The 19,654-nt window shown below is 48.4% G+C and overlaps 1 protein-coding gene across 1 annotated transcript in view; it reads right to left on the bottom strand.

The window, feature by feature from the left end:
- Positions 1-19,654, bottom strand: part of LOC147737028 (uncharacterized) — a 63,157-nt gene that overhangs the window by 26,502 nt on the left and 17,001 nt on the right. The window lies entirely within an intron of this gene.

Below are 19,654 nucleotides of genomic sequence, written 5' to 3'. Positions count from 1 at the left end.
GGGAGAGCCCCGGGGTAAAGTAGCAGAGGCGCAGGCGCCTGTGAGCCCCCGGAGGAGCAGAGCTCCGCCCGCGGCACCTAAGGAGCAGCCGGAGCACCAGAGGAGATCTCCAGCAACGCATAGCCGGTGAGTGAAAGCCGGCTAGGCGAGGGGAGAGGTGTGAGGTCGCGCACATCCCCCGACCCCCCCCCCCCCCGTGCCTCTACTCGAGCGGCCCCCACTTGGCAGCGTTTTTTTCAAAGAACAAGGGAGACCCAAAGGAATATCACTAGGGACCTTGGGCAGTTACGTATTTCAAAAGACAGTGGTCCCTAGTAGTTCAGGGATTAGGCAGAATTGATGGACATACACTCAATAGTCAGTATGACCTTTGTCCAGCAGGACAGGTTTTTATTTTAAGAGATATGGAAAACATAAAAGGATTTTTTACAAGGTGGGTACAACCAGTAACCCACAGGGGACAAGACAAAACAGGGGGGTAAACTTGACGCAACAAAGGCGGTCTGTGCTAGTATCTCAATGAACAGACAATGGTAAAGTACAAAGCATCATTGTGAACAATTTTCTATTTGTAGGGTACATATGATGCTACTATGTCGACGGCGTCTCGATGCCTACACACAGATACATGGCATCATCTTCAGGACAAAGAATTAATTTGTTTGTCTTGAAAGCATAACAGTTTTTTGGGGCCTATAAGCATACATACAGTTATATTGGGGAAACAAAAAAAGGGAGACAAAACATAAACATTGGTCAATAACAAAAGGACGAAAAGACTAGGCATGTATATAAATCTGACCAGTGATCATCTGTGGCATTGTGAACTGTTTGTGGCAGTTATTCATCTTTTAGGAATAGTAATTTTGTGAATTGTAACGTGGTGGCGTGACAGGCTTTTGTTTCCATGCAGGCTATTGTGAATTGTTTATGACAGTGGGGACAACATTTAAAATCCGACGCAGTGACGGAACTGTGGGGGGCGACGCATGAGATTAAAAAACATTCAATGAGCTCAGAGTTGGACCATGCAAAGTTTAAAAACGGGTGGCGAGCGGTGTAAGCGGCGAAGTGTTGGTAACCGGCGGTTACGTGTAAAGAGTTTTACATGCGGTTTAGAGGCGAAAGGAGTTTGTGAATTATCGTTTAGCTCTACGTGATCAATTTTAAAAGGAAAGTAGCGCGAGCATACAGATCGTGATTTACCAATATTGTGGTCCACAAAGTAGTCTGTTAAGCAGTACTTATGCTTTTGGAATCAAAGCAAGTAAGGAAATTGAAGGGTTTAGGAGCACAATAGTATCCTGCCAAAAAAGCGGGAAAATAAAAGAGTGAGTATAAACATATTGATGGACCAGTGAGAAGGTGATGAAAAGCTCAAAAAATAAAATAATTACCAAACCAGGGCAAGGGAGCCTCTAAATACGAGACCGGACCAATTGTGTCTCACTAAGAAGGAAGAAAGTAGATTTATATGAGTTATGGTCCTCATGGGGTATGGAAAAGCCGATTAGAGCATTCTGCAGGTACTTACTTCCTGGTTTGGCTGCTCCTTGTCTATGCAGGATACAAAATGGCGGGAATCGCTGTTGTGCTCGTGCCTGAGGGCTAGATATAGGGGAATTCAGAAATGGAAGAGGGACTAGTCGTGGTGAGTACGGCGGCCATGCTGGAAAGGTGTGGGAGTGTTTAGAGATAGGTAAAGGACTGATCGCAGTGAAACTGGCGGCCATGCTGGAATGGTGTGGGAGTGAGGAGAAGAGGTTATATATAAAACCATGTGCAATAAACATTTACATATTTACATGAATTGTTTAAGAAACATCGCGAAACCTAGGAGGAAGTCAGGTATGTATTACAGGGTGACTGATCACAGGAGAGATGTCCAATCTTCGAGACGATTGAGGCCTGTATGGATACTGTTGGTGCGCAGTATCCAGTGAAGTTCCTCCTTGTTCAGTAACTGAGTTACGTCCGCTCCTCTGGGTGGTGGTTTTACCATGGTGATGATTGTCCATGTCAGATCATTTTCAGTGTGTCCTTTTTCTTTGAAATGTTCGACAAGAGGGGCATTTGGAGTATGGCACCGGATCCTACTACGGTGTTGTCCGATGCGTAGCTTGACCTTCTGGCTGGTTTGTCCAACATATATCATCTTGCAGGGGCAAAAAATGGCATACACCACATTGATGGAGTTACAATTAGTGAAGTGTTTTCTTTCAAAGGAAATAGTGCCAAAAGTAAATGTTTTTCCCTCAATAGTGAAGTCACACACTATGCAACTACCACATTTTGCATGACCCGTTAGGGCAGGTAACCCCCATGCATCATTGATATCAAAAACATCAACATTGACATCAAAAATAGCCAACTTCTGGAGATCTGTTTAACAAAAAACTTTTTTCTTTTTGAGGGTCAATTTTATGGCCAGGTACGTGGAACATCTATGGGGGCTATTTTTGCCCCCAACCTAGCGACTCTCTACATGGATCATCTTGAGACCTCTTGTATACTGACAGAATCTAATCCTTTCCACAGTGGCATTGCCCTGTGGAAACGATATATAGACGATATATTTATGATTTGGAACGATTCACCGGAAGCATTACCACACCTACTACATTGGCTTAACAATAACAGTAATGGCTTGAAATACACACTATCCCAGAATAAAGACTCAATTCCATTTCTAGATTTAGAAATTAAACATACAGAAGGACGCCTTACCACCAGCCTCCACAGAAAACCAACTGAACGAAACACCTTGCTGAATTATAGCAGTCACCATCCCCGAGCACTCAGAGATTCACTCCCATTTTCACAATTCCTTCGTATTCGAAGAAACTGTTATTTCAAAGAAGACTATTTCTCCGAGGCAAAAACTCTCAGCATAAAACTCAGAAACAGGGGATACCCTCGAAAACTAGTAAGGCGTTCTTTAAAAAGGGCTTGGTACTGCCCCAGAGAGAGTCTGCTAGAACCAAAACCAAAGAAAAACCAAGACAGACTAGTGTGTGTAACCACTTTTACCCCAGCCTCTAATGCCATAAAGAAAAGCATCTTGAAACACTGGCCTGTATTAAATGCCGGACTACTGAATCTTGAGCACCCTATCTTTGCATTCAAGAGAGCAAAAAATGTAAAAGATCATTTGGTAAGAGCTTCCCTACCTCAGCCTAATTTGAAAACAACCATCAATGATGCATGGGGGTTACCTGCCCTAACGGGTCATGCAAAATGTGGTAGTTGCATAGTGTGTGACTTCACTATTGAGGGAAAAACATTTACTTTTGGCACTATTTCCTTTGAAAGAAAACACTTCACTAATTGTAACTCCATCAATGTGGTGTATGCCATTTTTTGCCCCTGCAAGATGATATATGTTGGACAAACCAGCCAGAAGGTCAAGCTACGCATCGGACAACACCGTAGTAGGATCCGGTGCCATACTCCAAATGCCCCTCTTGTCGAACATTTCAAAGAAAAAGGACACACTGAAAATGATCTGACATGGACAATCATCACCATGGTAAAACCACCACCCAGAGGAGCGGACGTAACTCAGTTACTGAACAAGGAGGAACTTCACTGGATACTGCGCACCAACAGTATCCATACAGGCCTCAATCGTCTCGAAGATTGGACATCTCTACTGTGATCAGTCACCCTGTAATACATACCTGACTTCCTCCTAGGTTTCGCGATGTTTCTTAAACAATTCATGTAAATATGTAAATGTTTATTGCACATGGTTTTATATATAACCTCTTCTCCTCACTCCCACACCATTCCAGCATGGCCGCCAGTTTCACTGCGATTAGTCCTTTACCTATCTCTAAACACTCCCACACCTTTCCAGCATGGCTGCCATACTCACCACGACTAGTCCCTCTTCCATTTCTGAATTCCCCTATATCTAGCCCTCAGGCACGATCACGACAGCGATTCCCGCCATTTTGTATCCTACATAGACAAGGAGCAGCCAAACCAGGAAGTAAGTACCTGCAGAATGCTCTAATCGGCTGTTCCATACCCCATGAGGACCATAACTCATATAAATCTACTTTCTTCCTTCTTAGTGAGACACGATTGGTCCGGTCTCGTATTTAGAGGCTCCCTTGCCCTGGTTTGGTAATTATTTTATTTTTTGAGCTTTTCATCACCTTCTCACTGGTCCATCAATATGTTTATACTCACTCTTTTATTTTCCCGCTTTTTTGGCAGGATACTATTGTGCTCCTAAACCCTTCAATTTCCTTACTTGCTTTGATTCCAAAAGCATAGGTACTGCTTAACAGACTACTTTGTGGACCACAATATTGGTAAATCACGATCTGTATGCTCGCGCTACTTTCCTTTTAAAATTGATCACGTAGAGCTAAACGATAATTCACAAACTCCTTTCGCCTCTAAACCGCATGTAAAACTCTTTACACGTAACCGCCGGTTACCAACACTTCGCCGCTTACACCGCTCGCCACCCGTTTTTAAACTTTGCATGGTCCAACTCTGAGCTCATTGAATGTTTTTTAATCTCATGCGTCGCCCCCCACAGTTCCGTCACTGTGTCGGATTTTAAATGTTGTCCCCACTGTCATAAACAATTCACAATAGGCTGCATGGAAACAAAAGCCTGTCACGCCACCACGTTACAATTCACAAAATTACTATTCCTAAAAGATGAATAACTGCCACAAACAGTTCACAATGCCACAGATGATCACTGGTCAGATTTATATACATGCCTAGTCTTTTCGTCTTTTTGTTATTGACCAATGTTTATGTTTTGTCTCCCTTTTTTTGTTTCCCCAATATAACTGTATGTATGCTTATAGGCCCCAAAAAACTGTTATGCTTTCAAGACAAACAAATTAATTCTTTGTCCTGAAGATGATGCCATGTATCTGTGTGTAGGCATCGAAACGCCGTCGACATAGTAGCATCATATGTACCCTACAAATAGAAAATTGTTCACAATGATACTTTGTACTTTACCATTGTCTGTTCATTGAGATACTAGCACAGACCGCCTTTGTTGCCCCACTGCGGTCACTCCTCTCATCTGTAAACCCCTCCTGGTGGACAGCGCTCCGTTACTCTGGACCATGCTCCACTGCGGTTACTCCTCTCATCTGTAAACCCCATCCTGGTGGACAGCGCTCCGTTACTCTGGACCATGCTCCACTGCGGTTACTCCTCTCATCTGTAAACTCCTCCTGGTGGAGAGCGCTCCATTACTCTGGACCAGGCCACACTGCGGTCACTCCTGTCATCTGTAAACCCCCTGATGGACAGCGCTCCCTTACTCTGGACCAAGCCCCATTGCGGTCGCTCCTCTCATCTGTAAACCCCTCCTGGTGGACAGCGCTCCGTTGCTTTGGACCAGGCCCCACTGCGGTCACTCCTCTCATCTGTAAACCCCTCCTGGTGGACAGGGCTCCGTTACTCTGGACCATCCCCCACTGCGGTCACTCCTCTCATCTGTAAACCCCTCCTGGTGGACAGGGCTCCATTACTCTGGACCATCCCCCACTGCGGTCACTCCTCTCATCTGTAAACCCCTCCTGGTGGACAGCTCTCCGTTACTCTGGACCTTGTCAAGAATGGAAAAAGCGAGATGGGACGCAAGTTTTCTAATGTGCCTTAACTGACGTTCGGCTTCTTCATGACTGGGAGAACAATGGCTTGTTTCCAGTTTCCTGGCAGCGTGTGTAGACTGAATGAAACGTGTAGCACATGCCTAATGAACGGCTCAAGAGTATCCAAACTCTCCCCATCACCTTAGGTGGAGCAGGATCTCTTGGTGATCCAGATTTAACACTAAGACAGATACTCCTTAGGGTCTCAGGAGAGGGAAACCGTGAGGTTGTTCAAACTCAGCCCTGTCTTAATTTCTCCCATCTGTTCTACAAAATCAGCACCTCTCATTACAGTCCCTGAGAAGGATGAGTAGATGTCCTTCACCTTCTCCGAGAAGTAATTTGCAACCTGAATGCACTCCTCAACAAAACCCCTACTTGGCACAGCCGTAGCAGCCAGGGAGGAGATTTCTTTATATATTTGAAAGAGTTATTTTGGGAATTCTCCGCCATTCCGATTTTGGCCTTGTAATGGGTGGCTTTAGCCCGTCTTAACAGACCTTGGTATTTCCTCTGTTCCTCCCTGTATATCAATCTATCCTGGTGCCGAAATCCTTTTCTCCACTGCCTCTCCAGACGTTACGCGATGTAAAGCAGGGGTAAACCAGGGTGCATTTTTATGCCCTCTGCCCCTAGCTTTGCTCGAGAGCAGTGGTGCCACCTTGTTAAGGGCGTTAATTATGCGCCTCCCGAAATTCACACAGGCGGTTTCACTATCAGAACCACCCGGAGGGCCACCTACGACCAGCCCTCTATTAAAATCTTCCAGTACAAAGTTTTTCCACTTCCTACACGGGTGGTTGCTCCTAGCTACCTCCTGACTTTCGATCTCTAGCATCCTAATCACAAAAGATACCAGAAAGTGGTCCGACCAGAGAACAGGGAGAGAGGTAGACACCGGGTCGAGTAGGTATCCGTGCTGATGAGTCGGGGAGGACGATTTCAAACCTAGATGAAGTGACTGCAGATCCTGGCGTAAATCGGATGCCTCCTTATTCATAAGGTCTTCCAAATGGAGATTCAGGTCACCCAAAACCAGGAGCTTATCATGTCTTAAGGCTAAGTGAGCAATGCCCTGCAGCAGACTAGGCAGAAAGCGTGTACGGGAACCCGGGTGTCTGCAGAACAAAAACCCTTGCACTGTAAGATTAGGGTTTATCTTCAATGGAAAGGAGCCAGCCTCACTATCAGATACTATGACAGGTTCCAAGCTGCATTCAAGGGAAGATCTACAAATTACCGCTATCCTTCCTCCTCTGCCTACTGCTCTATCAATTCTAGTTATAGTATAACCAGGGGGGAGTGCCTCTATAATATCTGAATCGGAATTGTCGTCCAACCAGGTCTCAGTAAGAAACAAGAGGTCAAGCTTAGTGTCCGCGAGCAAATCCGAAATTTCAATTTTGTGTTTACTAAGGGATCTGCAATTCAATAGGCCACCACAGAGAGACCCTCTTCTTGCCTGCCTTATGTGGTCCGAACTCCAGCTAAAAGAACAGTAATGACATGCGGTAGCTTGAGTAGCCGACATGCTGTGTCTGCAAGCACTGTCCATAATGGGGCAAAGAGCCAACAGATCCGCCCTACCATATTGTATTTTCACTGTACATTGGCCAGGGGTTCTGGCCCCATTCCCCGTACGGCCGCAGACGGGCTTGCCTTTGACACGCCTTCGGCGCCAAAGGCAATTGCACAGTATTTTGGTTAAAATATCTCTTCCCATTGTCATCTATATTTCGTTGCTCCCCCCACCAACCCACCAACCGCAAGGCCACTGGAGTGAAGTCAATTCCTTGCTGCACCCTGTTCGGAATCTTTGGCATGCGACGCATCCTATAGCCAGTCTTGTTTCCCACGTAGTCACTCAACGCCATTCTCCACCAGACCGGTTCTCGCCTCTCTTTCTGCTTCCCACAAGCACGGGGGCCTCCGCTGGTCCTCGACTTCTGCAGTCTTCTGCTTCACTACTCGCCATCCTTACAGCCACTCTCAGGCCTCTTCCGGCGTGCAGAAGTGCCAAGACTTCCCCTTTGCCATTATTTGCAGCTGCGCCGGGTAGAATATCATGTATTTTATATCCTTGGCTCGCAGCTCTTTCTTCACTGCCTCAAAGCTGGGATGCAACTTTTGAAGGAGTGTAAATTGGGAAAAAAGCAGATTGTTGCATTCTCGTATTTAAGGTCTCCATGAGTTCTTGCCGTTTGCATTATCAAGTCCCTGTCCCTATCATTAAGGATCTTGGCGATTATTTTTTGGGGAGGTGCTACTGGTCTCGCTTTTGGGATCGGGGCTCTGTGTGCCCATTCAAGGGTGAAAAAGTTTGACATCCGTTTTGGGCGCACATGGTTTAGGATGAGGTCCTCCAGGAAGAATTCCACACTGGGGAGGGGCGTGGCCAGCAGCATGGCTGAGTGAAACGTGTGCCGGCCTAGCTCCTGGCCACTTTCACCGATCCGACGAGTATATGGCGGCCTGAGGTCTCGAAAACGTGAACTTTACCTTCTGTGGGGATCCCTGCTCCCCCCGACAGCTGAAAGTGGTGAGCGAGTCACTTGGAGGCCTGTTTATAGTGACGGAGGCGCCTGGACTGAAGACTGCGATATGGAACCCAAGATGGCACCCCTGCTGTGCTGAGGGCAGCCCGGGACCGGCCGGAGGTACGGAGTACGACCGGGCACTTTGCAGCCGATCTGGACTGTCCCTGTTGACCGGGGGAGGCAACGATGGCCGAATGATGCACTGACGGGACTCTGCGCTGGTCCCGGAGAACTGGTGGGGCAACCGGAAGAGCCGTGGCAGGCGTGAATCTGCCGCCGCATGTGGGGCCTGCTGTGCCTGAGGGCGGGCCGATCCTGAATGGTGCGGCCTGTGAAGGCTCTGAGGGCCGGGAGTGGTGTACCAGGTCCCGGCAGCTGTGAACACCCTGTCGGCCCCCGCAGTGAGCTACGGTGCGGCGGGCGAGCCCCTGACATCGGAGACGGCTGGAGGCTCCCCGGAGGCGGGCGGTGTGTGTGGGAGGCATGGACGCCAAGCCGACGGAGACATCAGAGGAGGCCAGCTCTCCCCCCCTCTGCCATTCTTGTGTGTTCTGTTCTGCACTGGACAGTGATTTAAGAGGCCCAGACTGAGGGAACTTCGTGAAGAGTGCACTGCGAGGGGGAGACATCCATTGCCTGCGCAGCTCGGGGGTGCCTGCCCTGCGGACTGAGGTGAGAAAGGCGAGAGGCTGGGGACTGGAGTTTGTGGAGGCACGGAGGGCAGTGGTGTGCGGAGCTAGCCCTGTGCTGGAGAGGTACTTGTGAACCGGCAGTTGGTGGATTACGGGGGGCACCCCACTGGCCCCTGGGACGGCTGTGGAAGACGTGGGGAGTCTCAATAATGAATGAATGAATACCCTCTTGTATAGTGCATGGCTACTCTCGAGCATCCCAGCGCTGTGAGACCAGAGGACATAGAAAGACACTATTAGAACAAGAGTGTCTTTAATCGCTTCCTGAAAGCAAGATGGTTAGGCTCGTGCCTGATGTCATCTGGGAGTATGTTCCATTCTTTGGCTGCATGTACAGAGAGCCGCCGGCCACCCATCCGAGCCAACTTCACCCTGGGCGCTACCAGCAAGTTCCGCTGGTTAGATCTCAGAGATCTCACTGATAGATGGCGACGAAACAGGGGATCAAGAATGGACGGGCCAGCATTATGGATGGACTTATGCGCCAAGCACAGGGTTTTAAATATAATCCTTCCCTGGATGGGTAGCCAATGGAGAGATTGAAGTGCGGCCTTCGCTGAGCATCTTTTGGGTATTTTCATAAGCAGCCGAGCTGCACAATTGTGTACAGATTGCAGAATTTTTATGGTGCCGACTGGGGCCCCCATATAGACAGCATTTGCATAATCCAGCCGCGACAAGATCAGCGACTGGACCAGCAATCGTCTAGCTTCAAATGGCAGGAGATCTAAAACTTTTTTTAAGACTCTCAGCAGTCCATAGCAGGTCGCGGCTACCTTCTTCGCCTGGTAGTGAAATCCTAGCGAGGAGTCTAACCAGATCCCCAGGCTTTTTATTTGGGTCTTAGGTACCGGAGGGGGTCCTAGGCAGTGCGGCCACCAAGGGTCCAGGTTAATTGGGGCTTTGTAACCCAGAAGCATAATGTCCGTTTTGGCCCCATTTAACTTTAAAAAGGAGGAGGTCATCCATTCCAGGACCTTGGTGAGACACGGGGTCAGATTATTGATCCCCTGATCTAAAGCGTCGTCCCTCACCAAAGACACTACCAGCTGCGTGTCATCGGCGTAGGTAACAAGTTGAATTTCCCAGGGCAGAACCACCTCAGCCAAAGGTCTCATGTAAATATTAAACAAAGTAGGGCTGAGGGATGATCCCTGGGGAACGCCGTGATTCAATTGCAGCTGGCTGGATGACACCTCTCCCTCAAAGACGGAGAAGCATCTGTCTGATAGAAAAGAATGGAGCCATTTGATAGCCAATCCAGAGACCCCTGTGAGATGCAGCCGATGCAGCAAGAGAGAGTGGTTCACAGTATCGAAGGCTGCGCTGAGGTCCAACAGGACCACAGCAGCACAGCCTCCTGCATCCACTATACCCCTAGCTGCCTCCACTACCGCCACCAGAGCTGTCTCTGTTCCTTGTTTTGCTCTGAATCCTGTCTGAGTGGAGTGTAATCTGTCAGTGGATTCAATAAAGGAAGAAAGAGCCTGGTTCACATGTTTTTCAGCTATTTTGCTGATGGCTGGTAGTAAGGCAATAGGCCTGTAATTGGCCAGGTCTTCAGGGTCCAAGCTGGGTTTTTTCAGCAGGGCTCTGACCTTAGCCTTCTACCAGTTGGGGGGCACTACACCCGAGGCCAGAGACGCGTTAATGACCTGCATTATCACTGGGCATACTGTCCCTGATACCTGTTTAAGGACTGCCGGGGGAGCAGCATCTAACGGGGAGCCTGATTTAAGATTGCCAAGGAGACTATCTACTCCAGCCAGATCCAATGGCGGGAAGACTTTGAGACCTCCAGATGGATTTGGGTCTGCTTCCAGGTCCCACTCTTTTCCACTCTCACTATTATCAGGAGTATCTGCCATTGCCGAAAAGTTGGAATAGATGTTAGTTACCTTGGACGCGAAAAAGACAGCTAGTTCCTCGCAATGTTTCTGTGGGTTCAGAGCAGGACTAATAGTCCTGGGGGTGGTGACCAGGGATTGAAAGATTTTAAAAATTTCCCTGGGGCATTCGCTGCTTCCGAAATTTTACTCTGATAGTATGCGGCTTGTGTGGTTTTTAGTAACTTTTTGTAGGATCTCAGGGATGACCTATATTCGTTTTTCGCAGCAGCTGCATAGTTCTTTCTCCACTTCCTTTCCGCACGTTTACACAGTTGTTTATGCTCCTTAAGTTCCCCAGAGTACCATGGTTGTTTATTAGGACCCTCTCTATGCCGTAGCTCTTTTTTTTGGCAGGATAGGGTCTAGAGTGGAATTGATCCACTGATCAAAGGCTTCGTTAGCTACAACCGGGTCCTCGTGGGGGACGGGCGGGCAACTCCTCAGGGCTGCCTCCCAGTTTTCAGCTGGTAATCTAGACCATACTCGACTAACTTTCTTTAAAATGGAAGCATTGTGGGTCTGTGTTACTGGGGACCACTTAAAGGACAGTAGTGCATGGTCTGACCAAGGTACAAAACAAGGCTGACCGCACACAATGTTTCCAAGATTAGTGAAAAAGTGATCTAGTCGGTGCCCACCTACGTGAGTGGGGCTGGCCACGATTTGCTCCGGGTGCACCACTCTCAGGGTGTCCAACAGACATTGCGATGACACAGCACTGACTTCATCCAGGTGAATTTTAAAGTCGCCCAAGATGGAAAAATTAGGGGCACTGCTGATGGAAAGAGAGATCTTATCTAGAAGATTGTTACAAAAATCATGGTAGTCGCCTGGGGGTCTGTAAACCAGGATCCCTAAAAAGGTGCAAGTGGGCGAAAAGGATATAGAGAAACCAAGACTCTCACACTCCATAAGTGGACTCTCCGAGGTTCTACACCTAAAATAGTTTTTATGAATAATCGCCACACCTCCTCCTCGTCCCGACAAGCGATCCTGTCTAGCAATGGAGTAGTTAGGTGGTAGCGCCTGCACTATGTGGGGGTCTGAGCCATCAGTCAGCCAGGTCTCAGTTAAAAAAAGTACGTCGAGATCACGTTCCTCTAGGAGCAAGTTGATTTCTGTTGCATGCCTCGGAAGAGATCGACAATTAAGCAGGGCAAGAGAAAAGCTATCTGTATTGCCGCTCCTGGGTTTTCGAGGCTTGCAATAGGGACAAAAAACCACAACCTCCTCCTCTAAATGCCCTTAGCATTTCTCCACTGTAACAGACGCTGGTATGAGGAACAGGATCCATGGATCTAGCCCCTAGCCCCGTCCTAGCCCGTCCTGGCACGGACGGGCACAGACGGGCTCTCCTTAGGCGCTCCTTTGGCGCGGTATGGCGCGTCCGCTAACGCGTACGCTAGCGCGTAGAGAGACCGTTTCAATATATGCGCTTCAGCGCAGCGTCACCGGCCCTGCCTCGCAACAACTAGCGCGGCAGCCTCGTCCTCCCTCAAGATGGCCGCTACATTGAATCGGCCCCTGTGGGTCCCGGGAACACAATGCCCAACTCGGCTCTGTAGGAGCTGAGAAGTCCCTGAAATAGCGAGGCGCGAGGTAGGTCGATTACATATACACTCGAGAAGGGGTCTGATGTCTAGTGCAATTAACAGTGACAAATGTGTACAGTTTTAAAATCAGTTTTAAAATCAAGGCAATACAATTTTAAAAGTCAGCAACTCAAAGCTAGCTCCCGGCTTCCGCCTCAGGAGCAATAATGTCCCTAGGTCTTACCAGGCTACACTATTCCGCTCAATATATGCGCTTCAGCGCAGCGTCACCGACCCTGCCTTGCAACAACTAGCGCGGCAACCTCGTCCTCCCTCAAGATGGCCGCTACAGTGAATCGGCCCCTGTGGGCCCCGGGAACACAATGCCCAACTCGGCTCTGTAGGAGCTGAGAAGTCCCTGAAATAGCGAGGCGCGAGGTAGGTCGATTACATATACACTCGAGAAGGGGTCTGATGTCTAGTGCAATTAACAGTGACAAATGTGTACAGTTTTAAAATGAGTTTTAAAATCAAGGCAATACAATTTTAAAAGTCAGCAACTCAAAGCTAGCTCCCGGCTTCCGCCTCAGGAGCAATAATGTCCCTAGGTCTTACCAGGCTGCACTATTCCGCTCAATATATGCGCTTCAGCGCAGCGTCACCGGCCCTGCCTCGCAACAACTAGCGCGGCAACCTCGTCCTCCCTCAAGATGGCCGCTACAGTGAATCGGCCCCTGTGGGTCCCGGGAACACAATGCCCAACTCGGCTCTGTAGGAGCTGAGAAGTCCCTGAAATAGCGAGGCGCGAGGTAGGTCGATTACATATACACTCGAGAAGGGGTCTGATGTCTAGTGCAATTAACAGTGACAAATGTGTACAGTTTTAAAATCAGTTTTAAAATCAAGGCAATACAATTTTAAAAGTCAGCAACTCAAAGCTAGCTCCCGGCTTCCGCCTCAGGAGCAATAATGTCCCTAGGTAATTACCAATAGGGGGGCCACCATTAATAGGCTTGGCGATCCTGCCTCCTCACCCCCCCTCCACCCCCTCTCGCCCATACGTTCCTGTGGAGTGGCAGAGGCTGACATCTGAATCTGGTGACTCTCGGACGGCGGCTAGTGGTACTGTCCGGACAGGGGGCCTGGGACTGCATATCCCCCTTGGAGGAGGCGGCGGGGTCGGAAGGAGTGCTCCATTCACTGGACTCAGGCCGGGACAGCCCATTGCTGGACACTGGGGACGGGGAGTGGAAGTGACGGCGGCGCTAGAAGAAAGTTGGAACAAAGTAGGATATACGCCTTAACTGAGCCTGAAAACCAATATTAGAGAACATACTTAAACAAACTGTTAGAGATTGGTTTTATAAGACACTCTACGTCACCAGTCTCTTCACCACTTTTCTTTGTAGCTAAAAAATCTGGTGATCTGAGGGCGTGCATAGATTACTGCGCAGTTAACAAGGCAACGATTTACAATCGTTATCCATTACCTCTTAGCTCAGTCTTGCTAAATCAAATCAAAGGATCAAGTATTTATACTAAATAGGATTTACGGGGTGCATATCACTTTCTTCGTATTAAGGAGGGAGACGAATGGAAGACCACCTTTCGCACGAAATATGGTCAATTCGAATATACAGTAATGCCATTCGGTCTCTGTAATGCCCCGGCAGCATTTTAGTATTTCATCAATGAAGTCCTACATGATTTACTTGATGTCTGTGTCATCGTATATATTGATGACATACTGGCCTTCTCCAAGACTGAGGAAGAGCATACTACACATGTTCGCTCAGTTCTACAAAGATTAAGAGACAATTCTTTGTATGTGGAACTTGAAAAGTGTATATTTAACACAAAGAAGGTCGAATTTTTAGGTTATTGGCTTTCTCCCGAAGGAATAATCATGGACCCAAAAAAGCGTGAAGCAATTTTAAATTGGCCCTCTCTCTCTGCTGTAAAAGACACACAGCGAGTACTAGGTTGTGCCAATTCTTATAGGCGCTTCATATCTGCATTTTCTGAGATAGTGACACCTATTACTCAATTACTTCGAAAGGGCCAGAAATTTCAATGGAACCCAGACGCTGAAAAAGCTTTTTTTAAATTGAAGCAAGCTTTTACATCAGTACCTATTTTGATTCACCCAGACCCTGATAAATCATTCTTTGTCGAGGCTCACGTTTCCCAAACTACATTGGGAGGCGGATTATTGCAAAAAGATGCAGCAACTGGACATTTACACCCAATTGCCTTCTACTCGCGCAAACTGTTACCAGCTGAACAGAATTATACATTTGCAGAACGCAAGTTGTTGGCAATTAAAGCAGTCTTTCTTGAATGGAGACACCGTTTATTGGGTGCAAAGCATACAATTACCATATTTTCAGACCATTAAAATCTCCACTTTTTTACCACAGTTAAGGCACTCACTCCCAGACAGATGCGCTGGTTACTTTTTTTAGTGAGTTCGATTTTATCATAACATACTGCCCTGGACAAAAGCAACTCCTGTCTGACACTTTGTCTAGATTAGTTTGTGAAAAGGATGTTAGCGAAACAAAGAATTCACAAAGTATCATTCCTTCTGAAACAATAGTGGCAGTCACATGAGCGGACACCTTTTTAGACCAAGTTAAATTGAGTGTTCAGACGTTAAATGAACTGCAATGGCTAGCTCAGAAACAAAACACCATACATGAGTTACTTCTTCCACAAGGATAAACTGTTTATCCCTCAAGAAAACTTGCGACAACAAATATTACACTGGAATCATGATGTTAGTACAGCAGGACATCCAGGGGTCAATAAAACTTTAGAGTTATGTCAGCGGCATTTCTGGTGGAAAAGTATTAGACAGGACGTCCAACAATATATAAAAGCCTGCCAAGTGTGTGCACAACAAAGTCTTCCCATTCATCCCCTAAAGGTCTTCTACAACCATTGCCCATACCTCCGCTTCCCTGGCATACTATCAGTTTGGACTTCATCACAGATTTGCCTAAATCCCATAACTTCTCTGCAATTTTAGTAGTTGTGGATCTTTTGTCTAAAATGGGGTACTTTATTCCCTTACTGAAACTACCAACAGCTACAGAATTTAGTGAAGTATTCATAAACCATATTGTAAAACCACATGGCCTTCCCAGTAAAATAATTTCCGACAGGGGCCCTGTTAGAAATGGGATCCCTGGCTGGCCAGGGCTTGCACCAAAGTCAGTCAGAGACCACCACTCCTAAGTCAGGGCAAGGGAGTTACACGTAAAGATAACCCCTGCTCACCCTCTAGGTAACGTGGCGTGAGCAGCAAGGCTAAACTTGGAGGCGATGTGAGTTAAGTATTTGCGTACGCACCCCAGCAACAACACCCAAGGACCACCACAAAGGAAACTTCACACAAGGTTATATATGAAAATAGCCTTTGTATTATATCAAAACACATTAGATAAAACACACACTTTACAATGTGCCAACAGGCACGGGCAGAATTTACAGGGGATATGTACAAGACAGGGCCACATGGACCACTGTCAGGAATCAGCACTTTTAGAACTAAGCACTAGGAAGAATTAACACTTAGAACATAGAATATAGATCACTGTAGCACAAAATAGAACATAAATGCACACAACCAGTAATTACTGGTAAAGGTTAAGTACCACCTACGCAATCCTAACCACCTTAGGAACAGGTCACTCAGGGAACTAGGACCTCACTAGCACCACCTGTACTAGTAAGAACAACCACCTAAGTATCACAATACCTGTAGGGGTATAGGCACATTACACATGATGCATCACTATACATTCAGCGGTGTAGGGGAGGAAAACACATGATGCAGAACCTACATTCAGCGGTGTAAGAACAAGGCACATGACGCATAAAAAATCATTCAGAGGTGCAGGGAAGAAAAACACTTGATGCATTAAACAACACATACAGCGGTGTATTAAAGAACAATTGCGCCAACTCACATAAGTCACCACCTGTGACTGTCCCTAGGCCCTCTGGCCTTGTTGGGGCTAGGACACCCTGTGTCCCAAAGCAGGGGCCTAAACGTTGCAGCTGCCCACAAAGTGATGGGCAGCTGTGTAGATCATGAGGGCCAACACGTTGGAGCCTCGCAGGCTCAAGAACACAATGGGGCAAAAACAGAGCGTGGGAGCCTCGGGGCTCTAACCAACTAAGCTCGTGTCCCTAAAGAGCCTCGCTGGGCTCTGAACAAGCAGACTGGCACTCTGAGCCTCTCAGGCTCGTAAATCAAATATGCCCCATTGAGCTTCTCTGGGGCTCTAAAGAACTGTGCTCCTCTTGGGAGTCCCGCTCGGGGGACTCGCGGACAACTGGGGAGCCTCTTCAGGGCTCGTCAGAAATATGCCTCACGAGCCTCGTGGGCTCTAAACAAATTACCCCCGCAACGTAGGAGCAGCCCGCTGCCTTTGGGGCTGCTCTAGGGATGTGCCTGGGCCCCCACGGGTCTTCAATGAGCAAGGGTGCGCCAAAGGTGAGAAGGGTACCACTGGGAGGGGGCGGGCACCGGCAGTGTGCCCCGACGTCCCCTCCTTGGACAGGAACCCCGGCCCCACTCACCAGTCTCTGGAGGCGGCGTCCCCTCTGCACGGCTCTTCGGCGAGGGCAGCGCCCTCCTGGTCTCCCGGTCCCGCTCCTTCGGCCCGGGTACTGCTAAAGGCGGCGGGCGGGTTCTTCTCTGCTGGGCTCCTCCTTCAGCCTTCTTGCGGCACTCCGGGGCTCTCCCTCAGTCCAGGGAGCCCCGTGAAGGCAGGCGCCGCTCTCCCTCTTCACCGGACTTCTCTCGTAGCACTTCCTTGTACCGGAGCGCGGGGTGGGCTCCCGTCGACTTCCGGTTGTCCCGCACGTTCCGCCTGACTTCCAGTTTCGGTGCTCTCCGGCCCATGGGCCGCGGCGGTGACTGCGGGGAGACACGAGGGGTAGGCTCCCTCTAAATAAATAAATATTTATGCCGGCAAGGTCCCTGGCGGCGTGGGCACCCGTCAGGGGTCAACAAAGGAGCACGAACACAGCAATTTTGCAGCGTGGGCAGCCGCTTGGCATTCTCTGGTCGGGTCAAACGCCGGGTGGGCACCGGCTCAATAACCCAAGCGCCCCCCCAGCGCTTGGGGGAGCGCTGGGGGAGCTCTAGTCACGAGTCGACTAGACTATTGCAATGGCCTACTACTATCTGCCAACGAGGGAGTCATGACAAGACTTCAGGTGGTCCAGAACACAGCTGCCAGCTTGGTCCTGAACGCCCCTCCTCGCACGCCTTCCAAACCTCTACTGACAAAACTACACTGGTTATCTGTCAAACAGAGGGCCAAGTTCAAGGTATGCTGCACCATAAATAAAAGCCTCAACGGAATGGGTCCTGCATACCTCTCCACTAAATTTGTCCACTATATACCCTCTCGGTCACTCAGGTCGAGTGAACAAGGCCTTCTCTGTGTACCTAGAGCAAAGAAGGCCAGACACGGAAGCAAAGCTCTTTAAGTAGCAGGACCTTCCCTTTGGAACAGTCTCCCAAAAACTCTCAGGCTATGTACGGAACGCCCTCCTTTTAGAAAAATGCTGAAAACATTCTTGTTCAATCATTAGAAAGCTGCTAATTTAGCTCTTCCCATAAACCTATGTGGTAGAAGTCAAAGGTGCGGAGATACTCCCCTGGGAGTCGAAGCCAGCGCGGTACAAACCTGCAAATAAATAAATAAAAATAAATACCAGTGAAATAGCGCGCTTCCAGGCGCTAGCAGCAAGAATCAAGCGCTTTAAAGGCAAAGCGCTCCCAGGCGCCAGGGGTCAAAGTACAGCGCTCCCAAGCGCTAGAAGGGACAAGCAAAGCTCCAGCAGGGTCTGGAGGCAGGCAGGGGGGGCAAGGCTGGGCCCAGAGCCAGCTCACTGGGGCTCTAGGCAGGGAGACAGTCCAAGTGGCGGTCCTCTGGCCCAGCAACAGCAGCAGCCCCCTCAGGCAGGATCCTGGAAGAGAACAAATTGTATGGGGACACAGCCCATTTTTATACACCACATTCCTTTGTCTTTGGGTGCAGGGTGGGGGAGAAACCAGTCGCAGCTGGTTTTGGAGCACCCTCGATGGGCCCAACCAGCCTTTATTCACTGGCAGGGCTAGGGTCATTAGACGCACCACAGGGGGCGGAGCCAGCATTGTGTGGGGAAAACCCAGCCTCATTCAGGACACAGGTGCACTCCTCCCCTCACATCAGCATGCTAATCTCAGCACTCACCACCGGGCAGACCCATCCAGCCTTCCTGGAGCCAGGCTCACCAGCCAGCTCCAGCCAATCACACGCCAGGCATATTTTACACTGATATGCCAACTCCTAGAAGGGGCGCTTCCGCACAAGACACACTCATGCCACATACATCATTGCGAAGCATTCAATCACACGAGTTCGGACATACCAAACTCGAGAATGCACGCCTCACACATCAGGAACTACCAGGGACACAGACATTCCCCATGCATTCCTATGGGAGGGCAGGCTAACCTTACTCCATGCACTCAGAGTGCGCACGCACTTTCCACTGGGACACAGTGAAAGTGCGCAGAAACCAAACATCACTACCTCCAATCCACCTTTAAAAAGCAAAAAGTTTAGGGGTGAACCTGCCAGAAGGGCCAAGTCCAACAGGCCCTCAATTAGTTTTCAAAATTCTGGAGTCAGTTGTGCAAACATTTAGGTATTTAAATAGCATTATCCTCTGCTTTTCACCCACAGCCTGATGGCCAGACAGAAAGAAAAAGTTAATCAATACCTTGAACAAAGTCTACGGTGCCTAACCTCTATTATATCGGCTCATTGGGATGAGGTCCTACCATTGGCAGAGTTTTCATACAACAATAGCTATCATGCAGCTTTACGCTGCTCCCCTTTCTTTTTTATAACTGGCTTACATCCACGATCTATTCCTGCCATCCTTCCAGATTTATGCCTGCTGTGACCGAACGATTAACAGAATTGCGAGAATTTCAAGAACAAGCCAAGCATAGTTTAGCCAAAAATAAACAAAAGGTCAACTTATCAGTCGATAAACACAGAACACCAGCACCACCCTATAAAGTAGAGGATCTCGTCTGGTTATCAACCAGAAATATCTCGATTGAAGGCCCCAAGAAACTAAAACCTAGGTTCATAGGCCCCTTTCCCATAAATAACATTTTGAATCCAGTTTCAATGAAACTAACTTTGCCCTCGGAATAGGTCATCCACCCAGTTTTTCATGTATCTTTGCTCAAACCACATGATCCGTCCACACGAAAAGACAACACTCCTCCACCTGTTGTAGTTGGAGACAATATTGCATATGAAGTAAATCGCATTATAGATGCAA

This window comes from Lissotriton vulgaris, chromosome 1_1 (assembly GCF_964263255.1).
Source record: "Lissotriton vulgaris chromosome 1_1, aLisVul1.2, whole genome shotgun sequence".
NCBI classification, from domain to species: domain Eukaryota; kingdom Metazoa; phylum Chordata; class Amphibia; order Caudata; family Salamandridae; genus Lissotriton; species Lissotriton vulgaris.
This window is presented reverse-complemented; position numbering and strand designations above follow the sequence as displayed.